At 42.3% G+C, this 26,509-nt stretch overlaps 1 protein-coding gene across 6 annotated transcripts in view; it reads right to left on the bottom strand.

Annotated features, from left to right (window-relative positions):
• The window catches only part of elfn2a (extracellular leucine-rich repeat and fibronectin type III domain containing 2a), a 195,851-nt gene that overhangs the window by 34,738 nt on the left and 134,604 nt on the right, over window positions 1-26,509 (bottom strand). For 3 of the 6 annotated variants that reach the window (XR_005077664.1, XM_037114129.1, XM_037114119.1), the window contains one exon: window positions 23,846-23,894. The gene's annotated coding sequence lies outside the window, so the exon portion shown is untranslated. Of the gene's footprint in view, window positions 1-21,740; window positions 22,523-22,753; window positions 23,713-23,845; window positions 23,895-26,509 lie in introns of those variants that run through there. The other 3 variants (XR_005077660.1, XR_005077662.1, XR_005077659.1) reach the window with 3 other exon arrangements.

The following is a 26,509-nucleotide window of genomic DNA, read 5'->3' as shown; positions in this document are numbered from 1 at the left end:
CCCTGCCATTATTTTCTCCATCTGCAGCCCTTATTTAAAATCGGATTATGGTGAACATGACGTACACTTGGGAGGAAGACAGACAGAAAATGAGTTCTGTTGTAATGAAGACGACAGAAAAGAACAGAGGGACCGGTGGGACTGATCCCTCCCGACCAAGGTCTGAGGTTCTGGGCTTGGTGTGTGACGGCGCTCCCCTGTCTCATTATTGTGCAAGATGAACGAGTTTGAGCGACCGAGTGTGAGGTTCAATGTCAATTGCAGTGGATGGAGGAGGTATTGTAAAGAAGGAAGGCAGATGGAGTCTCAGCGTTTCCCAAGACACTAGATGACAAGTTGTGAGGAAGGCAGAGCGTGACTAATGGAGAACAATAGATTCATCTTTTCACCCCAGAGGCTTTACCCTGTCCCTCCATCTTTTCAACCCTGTCTGATAAACCCGGTATGGCTAACCTTACAAAACAATTATCTAGCAGCCAGTCACAGTTCACAACCCCTCCTCATGCAACACAAAGTCCAATTATACCATTCAACCATTTGAATCCAGATTTTTAGGTTCACATCAACAGAAGTTTTACAAATATAACACCTCCAGAGATCAAACATTAATGAAACAAAACAGTCATATCTGACAACTTTTAAAGTCCAAGGTGTCCTGTCAAGAGTTGAGTGTTTCCTCAAGTTCACCACCAAGCTACACTACAAGAGGTGGAAAAGTGATCTCCATACGCTTCACCTTCCCCTCTTCTGTTGCATTATGTGTTTCCATATCCAGCTTCCAGACATATGTGGGAGCCTGGCACACGAATGAAGGAGTAAAGTGTGGTTTTTAAATGGCTATCAAGCTAATTAGGACAAAACCTCCTCCAGTACAAGTGCTCGTCATTATCTTGCTGGCCAATTATCAGCTGGAGGAGGAATTTGTTTTCTGAGGGTTTGTGGTTACGTGGTTCATTGTGTGCTTATTGACTGTATGCAACAATGGACATATTTGTGCAACTACAAAGAAGATGAATCCTTTTTTGTTGTGGGCTCTCTTATGTATTTAATCTTTCTCTCCAGCCCTCCCACTATCCCTTCGTCACTCTCCCAGCTGCTTCTGTTCACCGCCGAGGCTCTCGGCCGTTGAACACACCCCGGCTTATCTCTGATGTCAGTCGTCACTTTTAGAAGCACACATCTGATTGTTGAAAGGAACAGCGAGCTCTGGTTTGTCGCTGTAGCTTGAAAGATCGCTCTGTGGTGCAGCTGCGTGCATCAATGGCCTCTTCACGCAGCAGAAGAGTGTACTACTTGTCTATTCTCAACCGAAAACGCAGCAGTCTCAATCTTGACACCGAAGCTTCAAAATATGGTGACTGCAGAATAATGTTGAAGACGATGAGCAAAATAAGATCTGCCTGGGAGGAAAATGAAAGTGTTGCTAGAGCATTACTCAACCGTCCAGCTGGGCAGCTTTCTGGTATGAATCTTAAAAAGGAACGAAAGGGACACAATAGCTTGTGAAAAAATGCCCGGCAACACTTCATTTTTTACAGATATAACAAAAAGATACTGTTCAAAGCAGACAGTGCATGTCCTGCACATTTTTACCCACACATGCACTTATGCTCGGTGTCGCATGCCAGCACAGGCCATTCTGACATCCAGCTGCTCAGACCTCTGAAACTTTATGTTCTTGATGTGCTGCTGGGAGTGGAATTGCTCAGGCTCAGTGCATCCTTTCATTAACTGTTTTAAAGTAGACGTGAACACGACATGATTGGCTGAGAGGCTGTTTGTGGGTGGGTGCAGTGTTTTGTCACATTTTTTTTTTCTAAAAACACACATCCACATGCAAATACACACATCAAAATGATGCGTTTGCTTCAGGAGTTAAAGACGGTGATTTACTTTAAAAATCATCCCCTCACATGAGACCAAACAATGCGTCGCTGACAGAAAAGAGCGCCCCGTTGCCTTCTAATTGAGATGCCGTATATTCACCATGTTTTTCTTAATTTAAAACCAGCAAGTGACACATCAAAAGAATAACAGCATGATAAAAAAAGTGTTTGCTGAGAGATTTAGATTCCACGTAAAAAAAAAGAAACAAAAAACCAAGCATGCTGCGTCTCCTCTCAGTACCATATTATTTTCCCCTGCGAAGCCTCTACTTTAATATTCAAAAGAAGTACGCTCTCCTGCTCTCTTGCTTACTTTGCGCTACAATATTCACAGACTTTTAAAAATAAAGCTTGCTGACAAACACTTCTCATATGACAAGTGACTGTTGTTAACTTGCCAAATGGTTGTGGTTTAGTTTAAGTGCTCTTCAGATGGTCCCATTTCCTGAGTTGGAAATTCTTTCTTCCAACTCCAGCGTGTTCATGTGCATCACAACAGAATGTGGGAGTAACATGGACGCCCAAAAATAAGTTTAATTGCTCAGAGCTTTTAAACCACACTTTGACAGCTACTCCAGTATTTGAGTGACAAGGATGTGCAAAAGGAAACAATATAATATGTGACCTTAGTGGAAGTTTCTTACCATCCAACCCAATGTTACTTTCCGCCATCTTTCAGCATCATTTGGCAGCAACCAAGAAGACTTTCCCAGTGTGAGGAGCCTCAACTGCTTAGCTAGGTTTTGGAAAACATCTTGCTTTGTGTCCTCTTTTTCCATGACTGGTATTCAGGTTTGAAAAATACACTCACTGACTTGCAGTACTGATACGCGACGGGGTAATTGTTGATGATCTTGAGCCAAATGCTTGTTGCAGTTGTTGATGGGTCGATCTGTTCCGACTATTCAGCAAAACCAGAGCTTTATGAATGTTTCCCTCATCAGCTTAGAGCAGAAAGTTGATATTGACCATTAAATGCTGAGTGCCATTAACTCAATCTACGCTGATTAAGTTATTTATTAAAGGATAGTTAAGATGCCAGGAGTCCATTTTTTTTTTTTTCTATGGATGATGGCATTTTTTAATTCCCCACTTGGCACCTTGTGTTGTGTTTTATATCCTATTGTACTTGTTTTCATGAGTCCACTGGCTGCAAAAGACAATTAATTTTAAGAATGAGCTGGAAATGATCAGCTGCAGATTTATCTTTGGCGTTCCTCCCACCTTCAGAGGAAACGTTCTCCTTTAAATCGACCTGCCTGCTCGGCGTTTCTGTTCGCATCCCAGCATCCCTCTGTATCTTCTATCTCACCCTGTTCCCTCCCCCTCAGACCTTCGACCTCCCTTTTCATCCGTCTCCACACTTTGATCTCCCTCTCTCTCTCTCTCTCCTCCATGTGTTTCACGGCTACTTTGTCTCACGTCAAACTCGCCGTCTTGCATCATAAATTCTCCTCAAGTACGTGTTTTCATTCCCACATGCACACAAAGGCAGCACGTTTGATTTCACACCGACTCTCCCCTGCTGTACGTACAAACTCCACCAACACCATACGAGTCTGTCTCGCCGCCATCACACAGCGATCCATCTATCTACCTGTCCCTCCACTCATCCATACATCTTTTCATCCCCGCGGTGAGCTAAACATCTGTTTATCCATCCATCTCAGTAGCCTATTAAATCTCCATGCATCTCTGTCATTTTCCATATTTACAATTCAGTCACCCACGCATCCATCTGTTCAGCCACCCTTCAAGGACTCGCCTGCCTGCACACTAGACACAAGAGTGAAACTGCAACGGCGTCAAAAACAGCTTTTCAAAAAAAAAAACTCATACTTTCTAGTTCTGCAACACAGTTTAACACTCCTACAGTCTACATCGGTCCCCCGGTACGCATCCACAGATGCAGTCAAGTACAAATACAGTCGTCTAGCCACAAAAACAAGTGGGAGAGAGGAGAGATTTAGTGATTTCTATCTAAATAAAGTGTAAAACAACCAAATTTGTATTCGAGTCAATACAAACTGCCAATTTGGGTACTTTGGCAGTACAGTTGGCTGGTGTTCGCTTGGAAATAATTTAGATGATGAAGGATGAAAAGCATCTTTAAACCTGAGAGGTAGCTTTCATAGCTCAGTAAAAATAAAACCTCTTCTTTGCCATTAGTGAAGGGAACATTTCAAGTTGAGAAGAAGCAAGGCACAGCGTACGACGAAGGAAAAGGTAGGCAGCGATGCGGTGACCTCAACGGGAAACTATTCAGCTTGTTGAATGGCCAGTAGAACCAGCACAAACACTTTTAATGTACATGGCTTTTGAAAGCATCCTTTACACAGCTCAGAGAAATTAGAAATAGAAATAAGGTCAAATGAGTTGAAACGATGGATTAAATACAATAAGAATCAACCGATACATGAGCAAATCAGCCGATTCACAGCTCCAACAAGAGCTTCGCCCTCAGGAGGAGATCAGATTTACGAGTCAATCCGTGTTCCGTCGCCCGTCAATAGAAATGATTTCTGTGTATTGGACAACAGAATGGGATTGCAGCTGAAATGAGTTTCCTACACAGGTGTCCGGGCTCCACCTTGGAGACGGGGTGAAGGCAGCCACAGGGAGTCGGGAGTAGAATGAGACAACAGATATCAGCAGGTTATTTCACATCACCGCTGAGCCAGAAACATACAATAAAGTCAAACCTCTGGTGTTTATGCAGCAGTGAAACGCACACTGAAAAAGCGTCCAGCGGAGGATTTGATACCCTAAACTTTGTTTGAGACTTTCTGAGACTTGACAGTTAACTCGCTGGAAGGCGTCGCCTGAACGGGACATGCCGTCAGAAAATCAAACCCAACCAATAACAGTAAGTCATCCGAGGTGACGAAATTGAAAAGTGATGAGAGGCATGACGAGGAAAAATGCAATGCTCAGAACCCGAACGTCAGATGAAAAATGATTTCTCACACTGGTTTCAAATAAGACTTATCTGCGGAGTGAAAGAAAGGTGAGTGAGATCGTACTCAGGATATTGCTTTCCTCTTTGACTGCTCTGGATTTCTCCGGCTTCAAATCTCTCACCTGCAGTGACGTTTCAAATAAACTGTCAGCCGAGGGTCAGAGGTTACATTCATTCCAGTTTTGGGCATTCAGGCCTTTACTCACAAATCAGGTCACACTGAGGCGAGTGTGTTTTGAAAAACCTCTTTATAGTTAATAAAATGTCAAATATATGTTTTATTCTGGAAAGCATGACTAGCTTGTCAGGCTTTGCACAAGTCTCCTCCGAGCCAAGTGAAGTAATTGAAAACGTGTCAGATCTTTATTTCTACTGACAGCTTAGCAGTCGTAAAAATGTTGGCAAAAAAAAAAAAAAAGGGGCATTTTACCACAACTAAACATCCACATCATTGTGGATTTGCTTAAAATGAAAGTCATCTCTTTTTATACCGTGATTTGATGGACACATTTTCTAATAGTCGGCAGGGATGGGTGGATCATCAGATTTGAGATAACAGGCTTGGACCTCAGTTTAATGAGGCTAAAATAAACAATTTTGCAGTTTGACAGCGCCGCTCTCTTTCCTGTATACAGCACAAAAAAAAGTGTCCGCTAATGAGAGCCTCCATCATTAATGAGCTCTCAGATGAACTGATGGGAGACAGAAGTGAGTGACTCTAGAGCAGCTTCTGCTCTCCGATCAAACATGTGTGCAGAAGGAGTGTCGTTCGAGAGGGGAATTGTGAACTCTTTCCAACCGGTTCGTTCTACATTTGTCTTCGTGAACGTGAGGCACCTCAGGGTGCTTCCTGCAGGACCTCGAGAGCTGCTGTGCTGCAGGGTTTTGTACCTGACTCACCAGGTGCAGCTTCTTAACAATCAGGGTGGAGCAGGACCTCCCACACACACCTGCACCCAGGGGCTGGAACTGGAACTCACACTGTGAAAATGTATGTGCTAACACATCCAGATTAAATCAAGAGCTTATCGCAATAATAAAGACTATTACAAGAATCCACTCAAATAGAATAAAAGTGGTTACTTACTTAACCTTTGTGATACTTCAAGAGTTTGGGTTTTATTTGATTTGCAATTGGATTTAACTTAAAATACCTAAAAAAGTTGTTTGTAATCAACTAGTAACAAAAATATCAATACATAGTTTATACATTTGAAATGGCTTCAGCATAATTTTCTGTTCACCTGTACAAGCTGTGCTTCCTCTGCTCTGCTACAGCCAGAAGGACAACACATGTAGTGCCAGACTTCTCCCACTCTCCTGGCTGTGGTCACACATGAACACAGATGTTGTTGTGTTCAACACTCAGCACACAAAGATATTTATAAGTTATATTTATCCTCTGATACAAGTCAAAGATTTTATGCCCTCAGCGTTGTGGCATTTTTTCCCTACGGTATCGAGAAATTCCTTGTATCGTGACAACATCACCATTAAACACTTTTGTCTAATGTGTTTTAGAGAGAATGTACTTGGTCTACAATGCTTTTTTTCCCACAAAGAGTGGTACTGCAGCTCGTACTGCAGATAACTTGTAGGGAGGTGGTAAAGGGCGAATGCTGGCACAGGATTTCTGACCAAAAAGCTCATGTTAAGGTCCAGGACATATTTCTGGATATATATTTATAAAGTAAACATCTTGTATGTCATGTCATTATTGACTTTTCCACAGTGAAACTCTACATCGATACCATCGGGATGAGGAAGCATGCGTCACAGAGAGCCAGTGGAGTCTGACTCAACCACTATTCATTTTATTAATGAGTGCTCCAAATACAGAACCCATCAGTGAAATCAGCTGCCGTGGTTGTGATTGGTTGGCTGTAACACCTACAGACTGTTCTGGTGTGTGATAGCTCATCCCTGCATTAAGGTGCCCAGAGAAGTCCCCTGATCACAAAATCATCCAGGATACTTTATCAGTTTGAGTTTATTGGCATATGTAGAGGGAGAAAGAGCGAGAGAGAGACATTCACATAGATTTGAACACAAATAGAAGTTTTCATGTCCACTTAAAAGACTGTAAGTACACCTCAGAGAACAGTGACGAGGTTTTCACCCAGTAACAACCACATGTGAGAATGGACACTCTCAAGTTCACTCATGTTGTTAGATCTCACTTGGACCGTCCGTGGAGACTGACCCCTCACTCTACTTTGTCACAGTTATTTCCCTCCCCGATCAATTCTCAACTCTCTCTTTCTCTGACAAAGCTGTAAAAGTGTGAAAAGCTCTGGAGTGTAACATGTTTGTGAAATTCCAGCGTGTACCATCTGGGAATACCCGGCGCAGGACGCGTGGCAGCCAAAAATCCTGTAGTAGCTCACGGTACAAGTGTTTGTGTGAGTTTGTTAGCTGCCCTTGAGAAAGTGAGAGGGAGGAAGAGGAAACAAAGACAGACGGAGGCAGATGTACGAAGACAAAGCATCGGAAGGAGAGGCGGAAACGCAAGGAGGCTGCAAAGTTGTATTTGGTAAAATTCAAATTTACACAGCACCTGAAACTTTACATTTACAGAGAACTTGCGCTTTTAACAATTATGCGAATAGTTAAAGGTATTTCACCAGGTAAAAAGGAGTGAGTGGACTATAATCTGTCAAATATTTTGGTAGGTGAAATACAGCCTTTTATGAGTTGTATTAGCCCTTTAAAAGTTAAATGTAGTTATAAAAATGTCCCTTGAAACTTCATAGACTGTATCACAATAATTTGACCCTATATATAATATGTCATCTAAGAATTAGATAATTGTCTCATAGAACAAAAAGTCTTGATTAATGTTGTTAATTATAGCACATGACACAACAAGTAGTTTCAGTTCAAGTCTCTGGGAGAGGAGGTACATACTGACAAAAGCAGATGTACTTATCTTGTGACATCCATAGTGGTATACGATTTCATTATTTGTGAAACTTTAAAACAATATGTTGATGAAGGTTCTCAGTCATCCGGGTTGTGTGCTGTACTGTAGGCAACTGGACGTGTTGCAGTTTCTTGGAGATGTTTCACATCTAATCCAACAGGCTTCTTCAGTTCTAACTAACTGGAGGGGAGTTTGCAGGCTTTTAAACTCTGTGTGGGAGTGTCCTTACAGGGTCGTGTGAGCTCTGAACAGGAGGGCCAACTCCTCAGGTCAAGACCCCGCTGTCCACTTACATCTGAAGGAGAAAAATCATTCCTTTGAGGATAAGAATGTAAACATGTTGGCCAGAGACGACAAATAAATCCATCTATGTCAAACTGGAACGACCATCTCTGAACAGAGGAGATGTCCTACGACATTACCCACGAATGGAACTAACAACTCTGAAAGGACACTCCCACATTATGCAAGGACACTCCCACACTATGCAAGGACACTCCCACATTATGCAAGGACACTCCCATACAGAGTTTAGAAACCTGTAGCTCCCCTCTAGTAGTTAGAATTGAAGAAGCCTCTCATATGAGAAGTGACACATCTTCAAGACACTGAAACAAGTCCAAGTGCCTACAATACGGCATGTAGAATTTAAAACAATCATGTACTTGCAACAAATGTGTTTACCCTGTGATAATTGTGAACTTACGTTTTTGAGCTATTGTGAATAGTTGACATGCAAGAGTACAAAAATAAATGTCCAAAATGTATCTTAAGATATGCAATTAAATGAAGAATGAGTCACAAAACAACATGGGGAGCGAATAAGGTGTTGAAAGTGAATGATAGGCTGCTGGCAGCTGCATGTGGCCTCTGTCACTCACAGCTGACGGTACAATTACAGTAAATGTGGTGTGGAGAAAAACTGTCAGTTCTTGAAGGGAAACTGTGCCAAGTTTCAACCAGCTTTGAATCATCACAACGTGGGTTTTTATATGGAAGTGAAGAATAAAAACCCTCGGTCAGAACATACGACCATATGTTGTGTTAAACAGCTTAACATTCTTGTTTCTTGTGAGGCGGCAACCCTTTAGCACCAACTTGAAAAAAAATCTATATTTGCACCTTTCTACTGTACAGACAGCCTAGTTTTATATATAAACACAATTCCAGCATTGATAACTCTATAAACCAGTTTGCTTTAATTAATATCACAACTTTGATTGAACTTAAAATGTTGTTTCAAGCTGTCATGTCTACTAAAGACGATTCAGGTAGCTGGGGCAGGCGGTGAAATGAAATGCTAGTATAGTTAAACTGGAGTAAGGAAAGTGGAACCGTAGGCAGAGCATGATAAATAAAATAAATAAATAATAATAATACAATTTGTATATAAGCCTGGAGCACTGTAACTTTAGCATTGTATCTGAGAATTAATATTATTTAAAAGTTACTGAGGTAACTTGCAGCTGTCTTTCCACCTTTCACCCCCTCGACCATCTACCCAGTCCCACGGAGACTAAGCAATTTGAAATATCTGGCCGCTCGAGGAAGGAAAACAAAAAGGCACATTACTCTTGAGAAAGTTATTTGCTTTAGGCTAATTATGGATACTGGTGCCGACCACGGTGCTCATTTTGTGTAGTAAGTTGCATTAATCAGTACTATTTTGGATTTTCCACTGAAAGTTTTCCAATACACAATATCTTAGCTCCTGGGAGATTTTCTTTTCTAATGAGTAAAGGGCACAACGGCAGACGTGCGTGTCTCATTGGGCTTTTTTTTTTTTTTTTTTTTTACAATCTGTTTTTCTGTGTGCCACCTTTCACCTTCCTCCATCCATTCTGAGTGGGGAATTGTAATGAGAGTCATGAGACGGACTGGAAGAGAGACATCTGAGTAGATACGAGCAGACGGATGCAACAATTAGTTAACTGAAGAAGAACAAGCAGAAGAAGAAGCGTGGGCAGCAGTTGGGGAGGTTAAAGATCACATTGTTTTAAGAGGCAGAAGAGTTTACAGTGCATCTGTGTTTAAGTTCTGTTTTATTCCAACCAACACATTTGATGAGATGTAATTGAGCAGTGGGAATAAGAATTTATGGCAAAAACAAGATCTTCTTTTCCAAGTTACTGAAGGAATTTATATATTCATATCACATACCTTTTAAAAATATAGTAGAATGCTGTGTTTCAATTATTTACTGACACTTTTTGCTGACACTGGCTGTTGTGGCAATGTGTTGTGTTAAACAGGTCATTCATTTAGAGTCATGTGTTGTCGCACTGGCTTGGTTGTTGACCAGAAGCTGGGCAGCAAAATTTAACCACCGCATTGGAAAAAAAATGCACAACTGTGCATGTTTACTTCAAGACATTTCTTCTTAAGGTATAACATCATGATGCCGTGTCGAGGTCTGACTGCGGTTAGATGAAGTGTTGAGTTACATCTGGGAAATTGTTGAAGAAATCTCAGATTTGTATTCACGACATTTGTGTTGCACAAAATATGAATTGCTACATAATGCTGTTGTAAAAACATCCAGTGGTTTCACACTTACAAATGTTGAAACGCATTTCCCGTTGGTTGATACGCACACAGACACACACACATACACCAGAAACATACATTTACGACATCATGCCCTGTAGTCGGGCTGGTACTGTTTTCAACTTTGCTGCAGTTCCATGTCCAAGTAACTGGTAGCTTGTAGAACTAGACTTTTCAAGTAGCTTAAGCAACACTGTCAGTATTTATCACTCCCTACAAGACCAGTGCGTATAGATAATTGGTGTGTGTGTGCGTGTGTGTGTGTGTGTGTGTGTGTGTGTGTGTGTGTGTGTGTGTGTGTGTGTGTGTGTGTGTGTGTGTGTGTGTGTGATGGCCGATGTGCCTGCAGGGATGCTGTGCAGGACTGATTGGGTTGGTGGCCTCCTCTCTGAGAATCTGCTGTAATGGTGCCAGGATGATTTATACCAGCCTTAACAATGACTTGTTTCATGAAAACACACACGCCCATGTACACACTTTCTCATGGTCTTTCCCATTTCTCCTCTCGCGCTCCTTCATTCTCCCCGTCTCAATCGTTTCTCTCCTTGTCTGCATTTCCCAACCTTCCTCCCTCCCCCTCTCATCCGAGACAGCAGTGAGTGAAGGTGATTTTGGATCTCAGGGTTTCAGAGATGTGCCCTCTCCCTTCTGCTTTCTCCTCCCTGACATTTTAATCTGCTTCTCAGTCGCTCACTGACCTTTTTTTTTTCTATCCACCACCTTTCTTTCTTTATTCCTTCCCTCATCTCCTAATTTTCTACTCGAGTCTTTTTTCCTCCATCAATCCTCTTCCTTTTTTTTAGCACCCTCTCATTGTCAGTATTTCTTTTTCAATCGACTGTAACATGCTTAACTTAAATTGCCTGCCTCTCTCCATCTCTTTCCTCTCTTCTCCTATAGCTCCCACCCTTTTTCCGCTCCGTCCATCCCACTCTCTTTCCTCCCTCTTGGTATTTTACACAATGGCAAGTGACATTTCCGGATGATGGTGCCTTCCTTTCCCTCTTGGCCTTTTCGATGCCACCTTCTGTGCTTCCTTTCTTTCCTTCACCTCCTTTTTATAGCTCCTTTTTTCGCTCCATCTCCGGCTCTTCTTTCTTTATTCATTTCAGTCCTCGCCTGAGTCATCTCACAGGAGGGAACCTTTAGCTTTCCCGCTGGCTTCTTCTTGTTCATACCTTAGATTCTTCTATTTGATTAGGTCTTATCTTCTTCTCCATTATTTCTGTTATTTTTCATTTCATGCGTGTCTACCCCGGCCTGCACGCTGTGTGTCTTTGCTACATCAAAAAGCTGTTATCAGCAGCTTAACTGACCATCATTTAATTTGAATTTGAAAAAAGAAACCCACAGAGAACTGACACCACTTAATTTGATTGATAAAAACAGTGCAGCTGAAAACCAAACTGAACTGTGCACATGGGCGAGATTAGACTTTACAAATCAGTGTGACAACACAGAAAGACCAGAGGCATATTTACATAGTAAACCGTCCCCAAGTCCTTCCAGAAGGACCGGTGTCACAGAATAGATCTTCCACCTGATTCCTTGTCCAAACACAGCGCCGCGAGGCAACAGCCAGGCCGTTTGAGGCCGCTCTCTTTCCTCTGCCCCGTGGCACCCGGGCCGGCTGTTTTCCAGAGTAGGGATACGACTCGGACCAAAGTAGGGCAGTGTTAGTCTGCAGGCGGTCTGCTTGGAAGAAGCAGTGATGGAGGACGAGGAGAGCGAGTATGGATGTTGTGGAGTTGCATGCACGGTCCTGTTTTGTCTTTCAATCTGATCTCACCTCCATGTGTCCTTGTTTCTTGATTCCCATGTTTTGTTTTATTTTGTTTTTTTTTGCTTTTCGTTTACAAAGAAAAGAGCTTTTTTTTCCACTTCAGTTTCATTTGGAACTCCCAGCTGACTTTGAATTGAAATATCCATGTACTATCTAAAGGGCTGTTTGTGTGTAACTTTCTCATATTTTCCTCAAGTTCTTAATCCTGCTGTCCACTGACATTTTTTGACATCGGTGATCAGCTGAAGATGCGCCGAGAGTGTCTGGGTTAAACATTGATTTCTCAGTTGAGTTTCTGTGTCCTTCGTTCCTTACGGACCACTTTACAGCTCAGTCTGCTGCTGGAATTGATAAAAAAAATAGATTTTGAGAGCGCAGCTTCTGATTGTGTGCAGGCTGTGGGGCCGTGAGGATTACTTTACATTTTACAACATGTTCTCAGAGTGGATTTGAGGCCACCTCTGAAGGAACACAACAACCTGAGGCAGAGGCCAACGCTGCCACTGATACCTCCGAGGCATCCCTTTGTTATCCCTCTTGATAGCAAACAGCAGCACAATGTAAGAGCTGGTGGAAGCCCAGCAGGCAAAGCCGACTGTCGTGTACGGCAATTCAGTATGCACAGAGCAGTGTGAAAGTGTCTGACAGCAGAGGATTTGAGGAATAATTTGAATAAATTACCAATTTCCGAAATGCAAGAGAAGAGGATACTAATGCACTGTTTTGTGGTTTATTTTTGTGCTTTTGCATTTGTTTTGTAAAGCTAATTTGCAGAGCTAATACAGCACATGATACATTACTGTCACAGCAAAGTGAACCTCATTTATTCATCGCAGTCCCTCCTGTGTACGCAGGTCAATAAGGAAACTATGGCACAACCTCCAGTCACTGACAAAGACTGTTCAAGGCTGATGTTCTCAAACTTTGGACACAATTATGGGATTTGGAAAATATGTCAAAATCAGAGAGGACACGGTGTGTCTACCAACCACATATACCAAGTACGCCCGAGCTTTCACTTGAGAAACTGTGCGATATGTTCTGCTGTGTGTCGGCACGATGTGACACCCATCAAGCATGATAACAGTGATTTATCAAGATATAAATACATACGGACGAAAGCCACTCATAAGTGTAATGTACACACTGTAATTCTGCATTATTATAGTTGAAATGGTCATTTGATGTTTAACAGAAAAAATTGCAGGTTAAGCTACAGGAGCTTCGAGCAAGATTATGAAGTATGACATGTTCGGGGGGTGAGAGGTTCAGAAAGTTCAGAAAAATGTGGATACCTTAAAAATGATACTGATAGACTGGAAAAAATGTAACTGAAGAGTTGAGACGAGTATTGTCTAAGAGCAATCAAGGATGTTGAACCTGTTTTAAAGAGTTAGTTTAGATATTCTGAAGTGGGGTTTGGATGGGGTACTTATCTATAGTCGGTGCAGTTGAGGGCAGCAGAAGAACACATTCAAGTTACAAAAAAAGTCCCACTTGAAGTAAATTATCAGTTTTAAGTATCAGACTTACTGTCAGACAGCCAATTCCAACATGGATCTGGAACCATTATATCCATCTATACTCTCTTCAAAGAGAGCAGACTCCTTTTACTAAATCATTCACTTTACAACCAGCTTTTAGACTAAGAAGTCAGATATTTGCCTTGAAGACAAACAGGTTTGAGGGCGGTATTAGTTGTATCCATCTTTTAACAGATAATGTACAATAATAGTCTAAACATTTTCTAATTTGAGTCTTTAAGTTCCGTCTTGACAGAATTACCATCAGGACCAATTACTCTCCTATTGCGGCCTTCTATTGCTCCAAACACAACACAGAGTCAAATGTAATTCACTGAAAAAGACTCATTTATGTTTGAAATCTATTTTAAAAGCTTGCATGTGGAATTCTAATGTGTACAAGCATGTAAAGTATGTTTGAAAAAAGTTATGACCCTGCAGGTAAGATGACAAAGATTTAAGATAACAGGGAATAAATGTATTGTTTTCTCCTCGACCTTGACTCGTTTCTTCCCCAATTCTTCAGTACAAGGACTTGGTGAAAACTGTCTAACCTTATCCACGTGCTCTATATGTAGTGAGTGATTGCAGTGCAAAGGTGTAGTGTACAGCCTTATCCTCTCTTATCCTCTCCCCTATCCCATTTCTTATCAGCCCCGGAGGGAGAGTGGGGATTAACAAGTCCTGGAGAGAAGAGGGTAAGTGCAGTAGAGGGAGCGCGGGGGAAACTTTAATACCTTGTAAATTCCACACTGTTATCTGGTTTGTAGCCTTGTATCAGATCTGGAGTCTGCACACTGTGCATGATTTATGGTGATACCAACTAGGTCAAGAGGGAGAGTGGTGACAGGGGAAGAGACCTACCTGAGTAAAGGATAAAGAGATAAACTGGGTGGATGCAGGATGAGAGGAGTAGGTTTAAAAGATGATTAGAAGTTGAGAAGTGAAGATGTTTGGGAGCTTAAAGATGGGTGGAAAACTATAGAAACAGAAAATTGTGGAATCATGGTAATTAAGAAATCAGCTTTCCTCTGCTCGGCCCCAGAGCTGGGCTGAGACAAAAGCTTTCCCTCTTTTTTTTTCTTCCCCCTAGCCTTCAGGCCTTTCACTGGACTAACAATGCTCTAATGAAACAGCACTGAGCATACAATGGGTTCTTACCCAGAGAGCACCGTCGGACCTCATAACAGATCCAAAAATAAGAGCACTCAAGCTCAAGTATGCCAGTGAAGTGCTCGGTGTAAGTGAGTCATTAAAATGAAACCTCGTCATTACCGGACAACACAGATGCCACGGGCCCCGTCATCATGGACCTTGATACTCAAAATCAAGTCCTGATTAGATGAAGAAAAAAAATTGTGCTGTTAATTTGTGGCTGGTATTTTTTTCCACATCACATTATACAGCTAACATGCTTGCTGACATTAAAGTTTAGCTGTAAGGACCACTGCACATGAGGACCAATGTACCCCCAAATCATGATGACTGAATAGCCAGCAACTACCAAAATGACATAATCGCTGTTCTCAAACCAGAATGCAGCATACCAGGGATATGCATCACTGTTTGGCTGAGCTCAGAGAACAACACTACTTGGTAAGATTTAGGAAAACATCATGGTTTGGGTTGAATTCACCAGATTACTTCAGTAACGTCAGTAACTTGTATTATATAATGTAAGTTATGCACCTTCATTACGTGAACCAGGGTGTTAACAAACAACACTCCTCTGAAATACAGTCCTGTGTTTGACAGTTCATCCCTGACCACCACCCTGTAAGGACTGTTGATCTTCACAATACTTCTCTGCACGTCCTTCTTTACTGCCGTGATAATTAACACTGCTGAACACGAAACATAAAGAAGAGTTGTAAACACCTTTAAGCTGGAAGTCCAGTGTTACAGAGCTGCTTCTGTAGCTGTAGACTCTTAGTCTTGTTGTTTTCTAACAGTTGTTGGAAGGAATAAGCACCAGAAATATTTTCCACAAGATCCCTGGGTGAAATAGACAGCAATTGTTAGATTTACAAACCAAATTACGGTGATCCTTGAAAGCTGGAGAGTAACATGAGACAGAGATCAACAGAATGACCCCCATCTTCTCTGTATCCAGGGGTGGTTGACTGAGTTGGCAGCTGCCCTCCACACCCGGTGATTTCACTGCTGGGCACTAAACAGCCTCGCTGTGAGTGTTAAGATTTCCTAGAGACCATCCTGGCTCACTAAAGGTCGATTAAAAATAAAAAGCTAAAGCAGCATTTAGCTCATTATCCCAAACAGACATTCTTAGTCTGTGGACAGCAGTTATATTCTGGTCACAAGGTCACGTCGTTCACTTCAGACTACGACCCCTACTTCAAACTTTTTTCACAAAATGCTTTACTGCAGTGATTCAAGCATTTATTGACTCGACAACCTGGAGGATAAATTCTCATCTTTTTTCTCTCAAAACAAAGTAATTACGCCACCAGCACAGTCATCAACTATTCCTACCAGGAGGTCTGCAAGTGGCTACCTGAGCAAGTAAATGAACACATTAACAGAGACAAGGGGAGTAGGTCTCAAGTTGAGATTCATAAATGTTGGCTCTGTAATCATTTCAGTAAAATGAAAGGGAGCATTCAGACTAAAGATGACGGACGAGGTTGAAGTTTGAAACAGGTAGACTGACTTGACAAAAGATTGATTGTTCAAATATGACGGTTAGTTTCTAAAACATGAAATATTACTGGGCAGTTTTACCCCCATTTTCATCATGTTTTTCGTTGTGTTGTGTTGAGTAGCGTCAGTATTCTCTGTGGCGAAGGTTCGTTGCAGTGATGACATATTGACACTGAGGAAGTGTGGCGATCACACACGTAATTGATGATATCTTAGTATCCTTCATTCATGATGATCTATAGGGAGCTCCTTTAGAAAAATGGATACTGACAATGTTATTATTACTGCTTAGCGTTAGCTCAAATTCCCAAATGTTGAAAGTGCCAGTAAAATTGCAGTTGTGTCAGTTATTACTTTGTTCCCACAAGCACTTGAAGTATCACCCGTTGTCGTTTGCCCAGATAACCCTCCAGGAAACTTGTGGAGAGTTACACGAGTATTCACAGTATAACACATTCCAGCAGCATCAATAAGTTGCATTCACACGTTCTGTTATGATGTTTCCCTCCCATATTTCCCGGCTGCCGCTGCAATGTTTTCCCACTGTTCAAGGTTTCACCTTGAGTCAGCAGCACAGTGTTTTGATAGTCCTTTCATCCCTCCCTGTTAGATGTTCAAGCTCCTGTCCCAACACTTCCAACCAATATTTGTCACTCATCACGAGGAGCTTACCGCCTTGAAAGTAGTATGTAGCCTGAGGCTGAGGTGGCCGGCAGGCAGGAAGCCAAACTGTATTTTTTGGGAGAAAAACGGTGATCCAATCCACAGCCCGATGTGTTTTAAATGGATCCTGTGTGCTCCCTGTTCAGGGGCCTTGGACTGTTTTGTTTTTTTTGTTTTTTTTTTCCAGGAGCATGAAGAAAATGTTCTGTCAGGATCACTGTCCAGAGAGCAGGTTCTGGGGCTGACCCTGAATGAGTCCATAGTACCAGTCTGCTACAATCCCATTGGTTCTGACAACTGATCAGTTTGTTTATTTAAGTCATGAGCCTCATTTTCCTTATATCGGTTTATTTTGGTTGATATGCCAAACAGCAGTCAGTCCAGTCAGCTCTGCCTCTCCAAACATGATGGAGTGTTAACGTTTTGTCTGACTTCTCTGATTATTGTCCTTCTTAAACAGTTTTGAAGACCAAAGATAGAGTTACTCTCCTAATGACTTCCTTGTCCACAGCATCACATGTTCAGCCTTCTTCTCTAAATGCTTCCCATTCACTTTTTGACCCCATGACAATTATGCCACTAGCCTCTTCTTTATAAGTCATCTATCTGCCAGCCATTGCCACAAACCCACATCAAGAGAGAGACATAACACATGCTGATGCTTCCATTCAGGGCACAAGGGGTCAATGAATGTGCTTGAGAATAAACATGATGTGAGTCATATGCTACGGCCTTTACAGTCACTAGATCTCTACCTAGTTCAGACAATGTGTCTAATTCTGCTCCCCAGGGGAGCCTAGAAGAGCTGGAGGCAAGGTAAGAACACTAAATGAAATGATTTTAAGTCATCGCTTCTCAGCATCGCAAATCAGTTCAATCTCACCACACAGTGGTGTACCACAGGTTTATATGATTTAGTGATTTAGGCTTTGCAAGGGTGTCATTACCTCACAAATAAACATCCACAAATGCACTCACTTTGAAAAAGATGCCTCAGAACTGGCCTGAATATCATCACATTTTTACATTTTCTTTGGTATCAAAGTAATCCAGTGATAGCTGTCATGTTAGAGATGACGACAACAGGTATTTTTAAGCCTTTTTCTGATCCTTAACAAGTGGCTTTTGTGCTTAACCTAAAGAAATGTTCCGTTTCAACATATCAATCGTCTGCAGTAACATACACTGCCAACGTTGTATTCTGGTGGTTGGGTTTAAGATATTCCTCTTAAATTGAATAAAAGCAGGAGCAAAGCCAGCAACAACTGTTCATATGTGTGTCAGTAAGAGATCGAAAACCTCTGTCTCATAGCAACAGAACATACTGGAATACATGTGCCAGTGTGTTGATAACATGCGGCATCATACAGTACACTGCATATCTCTACAGACCGCTGATCCCACCCCACATCATACAACCTAATTCATGTCAAATTAAGTCGTCTATAAATAGCTGACCTATATCACACTAACCCACACCACGCTAACTATCAGAGTTGAACTCCTGCAGCTCGGAGAGCGATCGGCTCCGGATGCATCTCGTTAGCACGGCCCACCGGAGGCCTGTGCTACTTCAAACACCTCCATGCTGCTGCTGCTGCTGCTGCGGCTGCTGCGGCTGCTGCTGAGCCGGCTGCCTGCTGCTGGCTATAAATAGAAACCAATCTGCAGCCCCACCTAATGAGCACAATCCACTTCAGACCCAACTGTCAACAACCAGCCACTGTGCACGTGTGCGCGCATGTGTGTGTGCGTGTGTGTGTGTGTGTAAAGATAAAGCTGACCGTGCAGTTTTGATCACGGGTCGGCTGCAAATCACGGCTCTGTCAAGGAGTGTGTGAGTGTGAATGTGTATCTGTGTGTGTGTGTGTGTGTGTGTCCATTAGGTTCTTGCTATCTTTTGTTGCTAAATATAGATGAAGCAAATTTCCGAGTTGCGTCGGCAGGATGACATCAGCCCGACAAGCTGATCGTCCTCTCTCACCGCCTCTCTCTCTCTCTCTGCTCTCCCCTCCTTCGTCTCTCTTCTCCTTGACTTGGTCAAAACTTGCTGACCTGTCTTACCTCCAAAATAGGTGTGTGTGTGTGTGTGTGTGTGTGTGTGTGTGTGTGTGTGTGTGTGTGTGTGTGTGTGTAGCCTACATGCATATGTTTGCATAAATATGTAAATGTATCGTCTGTTTGCAGCACATTCACTGTTTTATGTATGTAAACATTGTAAGACTTCTTAACAGAATTTAGTGAATTCAGCTGATCTCTTTTCACTCAATGTAAAAAAAAAAAAAAAACGTTAAAGAAGTTAAAGTGGACTTAAAGTATCTAGTTACCAATCCAAGACACATTTACTGAATTCATAATCAGCTCTTGAGGCTTAAAGTTTTGGAAGTTAATAAAACGTCCTACTCATCAAATTAAGTTCCTTCAGAAACAGTGTTAGCTTATTAGCATACCTCTCAGCATGCAGCGTGTGAAGCACAAACCTCTCTTGAGTTTGGAGAAAGTTAAAAATGTTTTACTGTACATGGATCCTGTGAGATTACTGGGATTAAAATAACAGAATAATAGTTAGTATTCAGTTATGCTCTTTATTCTAAGACGCATGTCTCGTGTCGTGTTTTAATCATCTCTTCAAACGTTAGACTTGATACAATAACAACTGATTCTGATTATGTAGCACTTAGTAGTTGTTGCTTGAACTTGCTGTCATGACGTGGCAGTAAACAGGCCGGACAACAGCAGTGGTCACTTTCAATATCTCTCTTTTCCAGTGCTGATCCGGTCTTCTCTGTACCTCATTGTTTCGTACTCTTCTCGTTTCGAACACAAACTGAACCGGGCTATTTTATGTTAATTTTATACATGCTTGCTCCTCCATTTTTGGGCACCAAATATTGAATTTTTCATGCCGTTTTGATGAATTATAGAAGTATTCAGGACACAAACACAAGTTCTATATTTTAAAATTGTGTGCGCACAAGGGAGACAAATTGATTAAATAAGCGTCAGTTTCCCCTGAAGCTCAGATAAATGTGTTTGTCTGAAGGCTGATGGGTTTCCAAGTCGAAATGAAACTTCACAGATCTGACATAACGTCATGTGTGACTGTAATTATATCCGAAGCTGTGGTTGGTACACAGACAACCCACACAGCTCGTCATTTTTAATAAGCCCCACCATAATAATAATAATAATAATAATAATAATAATGGTAACGCTGGCTTCGGCCGTTGCATCTCTCTTTGCACAAGTCTATGAAAACAGGTGACAATGCTGTGAAAATACAGGCCGAGTGCACCAAAAGAAAATCTCTCTCACTCTCCAAAAAAGTAAGAACTTTGGACAAAATTCCAAACTAGGTCAGTCAACGGACTATTTTAAGGCGGCAGCAGAACTTTTGAGAGAAGAAATGACCAGAGGTGGGCCTTTCTTGCCTGTTTGATAAAAGTATGTTCCAGCTGCATCCCCTCTGACAGAGCACGCGGTCATTTCTTCATTATTTGTCTCATGGTGGCTTAATGATCCCCCCCCCACGCAAGCTCCCACGCCAGAGCAGAGGGACGTCTTTTATTGGTTAAAATATCTTGAAATGTTAGACAATGTGCTGAGGTCTCTAATTTCATCGGCCGTTTGTTTTTTTCCGTTGTCTTTCTGACGCCCTCAGTGTAGAATAACTTCTTGTCATCTCTTCTCGTTCGGTGACATCTGATCGGATCCACTGGCGGATGTTTGAAAGCGTGCTTCCTCTCTGCCTCTCTCTCTCTCTGTATCCCTTTCAGTGTGGATGCTGTTTCAAACCTACACTAATTAGTGCGATTGTGGCTCAATGACTGCGGATCGATGGTGCTCAGTCACCTACTTTGGATGGCACTCTGGAGGCCGATCCACACATCTGTCGCAGAGGGGAATATGACACAACAGAGGGCCTGTCAGCCCAGGTGACAAGAGCTGTCACGGCTTCAAGGGGGAAAGAAAATTATAGAGATCAATGTTTAAAGAGAGCTACATATCTATTATTGGCAGGGCCGGGGGTCATTATGTCTCATTTGCGTCTCTGCTTTTGACATTTAAAGTGGTAATCTGTGGGATTCTCGCTTCTTTCATTTCGGCAACATTGAACTTAACTCCCTGGAGAGACCACCTGTCAATCAAACACTGAGGCCAGCGTGGCCTTTGTACTATTATTTCTGTTTGTCTCTCATCAAACAGTTTTCTGCTCAGCGTTAGTGCTAACACGCTAAACGGAGATGGCGAACACGGTCAACATCATGCCTGCTTAGCATCAGCATGTTAGCAGTGTCACTGTGAGCCTGCTAACGGCTAAATACAGCTTCAAGGTGTTTCAGAATGTGTTTCAAGAGTGAAAATAAAGTATATGTATTTACAGTGGGGGTATCACAAGTCATGGTTTGGTACTGGTTTGGCATGACAGGAAAAAAAAAACAAAAAACAAAAAAAAGCATGTAAAAGACTAGCTTTTTTTCATTTACCAACTGACTGCAAAATAAATGCACCAAAGACGTTTTTTTCCTCTCACCAGTGACGGATATGTCGGGGTGATGCCGTCTTATGTGGGTTAGCATGTTGCAGGTGTTTCCAGCGACATACCGCAACTCCATGAAACATCCTTGTCTGGTCCTCCACTCCACAATTTACAGGTAAAAACAAACTAATGCTGATTTTAAGTTCAACTGGAGTTGAACTCACTATTTATCCAGTACAATTCATCACTGTATTAGTGTGCTAGAATTTCCAGTTCTGCCCTCATCTGTGCATGTAATCCAGGAACAAGGAAGCGCAGCAGTAGGTTGAGTCAGTGTGCATTGCCAAGATGCTTGGAGCAACACGTTCCTGAAGTGTTCTTCTGCTGCAGACTGGGCACAAACAGAGCAGCTCGCCGGATGCTGGTAAAATATGCAGTTCACTGATAGATGTGCTCCACTCACCAGCCAAAACACAGCTGACATTTGCACACTGGCTACAAATTCCTATCATGGTTTCCTTTCCGTTTATGTGATGTGAAGATTGTATCGTTATTTAGTTTGCGCTCTTGGGAACTGAACTATGGGTGTGATTTTAATCTACTTCTTACACTGAGCTCTTGCAGAACGCATGCAAAGTCATATCAAATGTTCCCTTTCCAACATGCTTCACACAATTCCACAAACACACTGAGGTACACGTAGATCCTGCAGTGTGCACCTGGCCTTTGCGGTCTTCGATGGCAAGTCCTTCAGAGGGAGCATTTGTGAGCTGCATTTGAAGGAGCCTTTGGAGTTGGACAGCCTTTGCGTGGCGTTGTGACGTAATTGGCCTTCAAATGCTGAATTGAGACACAGCAAGTGTCTGACGTTCCATTCACTTTGTCCTCGCGATTATTTACACCTAATTGCGATGTGCAAAGTCCAGACTCAAATTCACATGATGTGCAGTGTGACAACTGGCTGCATGTTGCAAAAGAGCAGATCTGAGCTCTGTTGACAGCATTAAGATGTGCAGTGAAGTGGAGCGTGCAGATTCGGTGACATTTCCAGCACATGGTCAGTTATTTGGTGGATTGTTTCAGGGGGGATTTTCATCCTGTTTTAAAAAAACAAAATTTCCGATTTTGCCATCATGAGCTATTCAGAGGAGAAACAGCAGAACATATGCTGCCAGCTGACATTAGTACCACAATTTTCCATTGTAATTTATTACCCCATTGAGAGCAAATTAGATCACCAGCTGGCCACACACGCAAAGAGACGGTCTGCTGTTCAGAGCCACAGACAAACAGCAAGAAAAAAACAGTGAAATAGCATTTCAGTGGGAGAAGTAAAGTTTGTGTTGTTGGTGAAGGTGCATTTCAAACGTGTCTGTGCATCGTTAAACAGAAAAGCTTTGGTCATGTGTCTTCATCAGTCGTCTTCTTCGGAGTTAAATGTGTGAATATTTTATGGAAAAAAAAATATTTATTTTAAATTCTGGTTTTTGTTTTTTCTGTGGGATGAAAAATATCTCAGCTGACTTCTGACATCTGTGTCCTGTAAAATATTGATCCCTGACACACCAAACCAACTTAAACTGGAAGCCTCCGGACAACAAATTTACAAACTGTTGTTTAATAAAGCTGTGTTTTTTTTCACATCAGTCTCGCTAACAAAGACACTTCTCATCAAGAAAATGTCTGAAAAAAAGTTGGAGGTGTTGCTGTCAAAGAAACAGAGCTGAAGTCAGGACTTCCAGGTGTGTATTCCTGACATCATATTTATAGCACCCAATGCATCTGCTCAAAAATATGGACGCCCTGCTGCAAACAGGTGTCTGCAAACTTCACAAGCAACTACAGCAGCTGGTTTAACAGTCAAGGGCACTTTGCATTGCACGCTTGTTTTTTTTCAGAGTACAATGGAGCACAAAGCCTTTCACAGACTCACTAACACTGGCTGACCGTCACCCTGGTGTGTTAGTAACGACTCTGTAATAGCGGCAATGAAGGTGTGACATTTCAGAGTTATCTCCATGTGCAAACAGCTGTATGTTATGGCCTGAGGTGACATCTCTCATAAGCACATTATTAATGCCACCAAACAGACTGCGGGATCAGCACCCTCACAGCAGCAGGGCCCCCCGTGTGTTTTGGTCAAGGACACTCTGACAAAGATGGACACTCCGGCTCTACGGTGTGAACTGACCGGACGATCTCCAACTGTGCAGGACGGTCACTTTACCCACAAGAATTAACTTCTCTCTGTATCGGTTTGTGTGCGTCACAGAAACATGACGTCACTCTGAAGAAAAAAAAAAAAAACTCTTTAGGATGTGACAACGTGTCCTGACTAAACTGTATCTTGCCTCCATGTAATGCAGGTGTGCTCCATCTCCACGCGCCTCCACAGAGTGCGAGACAATGGGATTAATTACCTCAAATTTTATGTCCTCAGATCGTCTGCCAGTCGTCAACGCTGAAAACCTACAATAAACAGAAAAGCAGAAAAAGAGAGAACAAGTTGAATCAAGTATCAGTGTCATCCGTGGAAGAAACGGCAGGTCCCTGCCTTACACAGAGCGCTGAGTGGAGCATAATTAGAAGAGAGTGTCCCTGATTGGTGCATTTGTCTACATCAAAGAGAGCTAAGTAGGAAGCGAAGCAGCTGGGCAGGCTTTACACGGAGGAACAAAGCAGCAAGACACAATCGCAGAGAAATCACATGAAACTGTAACTCTGGCGACGAGCAAACAGATTTCCACATAAAGGATTCAGCTCATGTGTGAGCGAGCGGCTTAAAAAGTGCCCTGTGACATTTAGCACAACAGCCTGATGTTGTTCATTATCAGGAACATGACAGTTCAAGCTGAAAAATGCTGAGGGGGTGGCAGAAGCCGAGCGATTAGAGGAATGGGCCAGTGACGTACAGACCATCGGTTGGACTCCGAGGCATGCTGGGAAGCCCTCGGAAAGGAGAGCGAATGCGTAACTCTGGCCCTCACTCTCCTGAACAAGCACCATCAGACTGCTCAGTGTGAGACTGCAGCGGCAACGAGCTGCTCCCCGGTATGAATCAATGTAATGGGATCAGTGTGACACAGAGCATGAGGCCAGAAAGTCAGAAAACACTTCACATCTTCCTCCGCTGTACATTATTTGGGAAAAGGAAGGCAGATGAGGACTAAAATGTTTCTTTAAACTATAACATTTGTCTTGAAGTGGATTCAGCTGTCAGAGACGTCGGCGCTGTCCGTGGTGCTGATTCTAAAGCCGATCCGGCTCTGGTGGACTGTAAACCCAACTGGTGGAGACAAATGGCCGAGACAGCTTGTTATTTATTTGTCCTGTCAGAGACTTTCTCGTTTGCTTGTTACCTTTTTTTCCTGCACTTTGGTCCCATACAGCGATGTTAGTGCAATGAAACATGAAATTGTCAAACTGCTGAGCTTTGCTCATTCCAACAGAAACATTCAGGAGGAGCATTTGTTGTTTTTACTCATTGCAATCTCAACTTATGTCTCACAGGCCACCCTGCCTGATTCACGATGAAAATACATCAACACACACTGGGAATTTTATTTGGTTTGTTTGAACCAATTAATAAATGCTCAATAACGCCCCCTGGCTGACAGATATGCCAGTTTGGAGATAGTGTGGATAAATTAATGAAATCAGGTCTAACTGACCAGAGATGCAGGAGACGACAACTGGAAGCTCGTGGATCCCATAAATGTGTATTTGATACGAAAAATCCTAAACATGCTATTTATTATGTCAGTCAGTTGGAAAGTAAGCGTGTCCTGATGACATGTAAAGTGCGAATAGAGTTCAAGTGTCAAAGTGTAAACGCTGAAAGCTCCTCAGTGCCATTTAATGTTACGCTAATGAGGCCTGCAGTGACGGTGATGTCACTCGCTCTGGGTTTGAACAGTCGTTCGTGCAGAACTCAAAAAATGACTAAACTGCACTTTGAATGTCAACAAAGATCAGCTACTTGCTGCAACTCTATTTCTTTTTTTTAAATGACCTCCTCAGATGCTTTTTTATTTGTCGAAATTCAACCGATTTATACACATTTGCAATGAAAGTGATGACCAAATGTGTGTTATCACTGTCAGGTTGGCTTTTTTTTTTTTTTTTTTTTTTTGTTCAAACCTGGGGATTTAGTCAATTCATCGTCCTGAAGGTTAGCCTCGGAACAGGACACCTTAGCGGGGGGGGGAGCAATGGATGAGTCCATATTGGAATCACTGATCAGCCATCAATCAACGGTCGTCTGTCGGGTCATCCATCAGGGAGACCGAGTGGAAGTGGATGGTCAGTTCATTTGTCTTCACGTGGGCTCAGATGTGAGTTCAACATGCAGGTGACTCGAGCATAGACACACACACAAACACACACATGCTCACACAAACACGCACACCGTTCAATCCTTCAGTCGTACCTGCTGCTGCTCACATTGGCAGGTGATCTGTTACAATTACTGCCGTTGTGTTTTGACCTTGATATAAAGATTGATAAAGTAAGAGCGCTAATCAGGACAGTAAAGTGTGTGGATGTGTGTCTATGTGTGTGTGTGTGTGTGTGTGTGTGTGTGTGTGTGTGTGTGTGTGTGTGTGTGTGTGTGTGTGTGTGTGTGTGTGTGTGTGTGTGTGTGTGTTCTTTTACCTGTACAGTACCTTTTTGAGGTCTATCTTTAGACATTAAGAGCGAAGTGATTTTTGGAAAGTGAGGACATTCTGAGGACATCTTCAAAGTGCTGTTTAAGGTGAAGAGACTTTCTTTTTGACTAAAGAGTAGAAATGAGACAGACACACCCGCAGCTATAACTTCTTATGTGTGCGTTTTGCATTTTTACCATATTTTTTGAAATGTATATTTACAGTAATCCACATAAATTTGGATGAAGTGAACAATGTCTGACACTTGAGTATTTTGTGATACTTCCTTAGCCACCACCGTGCATACATATCAGCCTTTCTTTTCTGCTCTGTCCATAATGTTATCTTAAAGAGGCACTCCATCAGGATTATCTCAGGCCTCAGACTTTCAGCCGGAAGACTCCAAGTTACCACCTGGAGGTGTGGTGTGTGAAAGAT

The sequence above is a fragment of the Acanthopagrus latus genome, chromosome 1 (genome assembly GCF_904848185.1).
Source record: "Acanthopagrus latus isolate v.2019 chromosome 1, fAcaLat1.1, whole genome shotgun sequence".
Lineage (NCBI taxonomy): Eukaryota > Metazoa > Chordata > Actinopteri > Spariformes > Sparidae > Acanthopagrus > Acanthopagrus latus.
The sequence above is the reverse complement of the archived record's forward strand: the minus strand, read 5'-3'. Positions and strand labels throughout refer to the sequence as shown.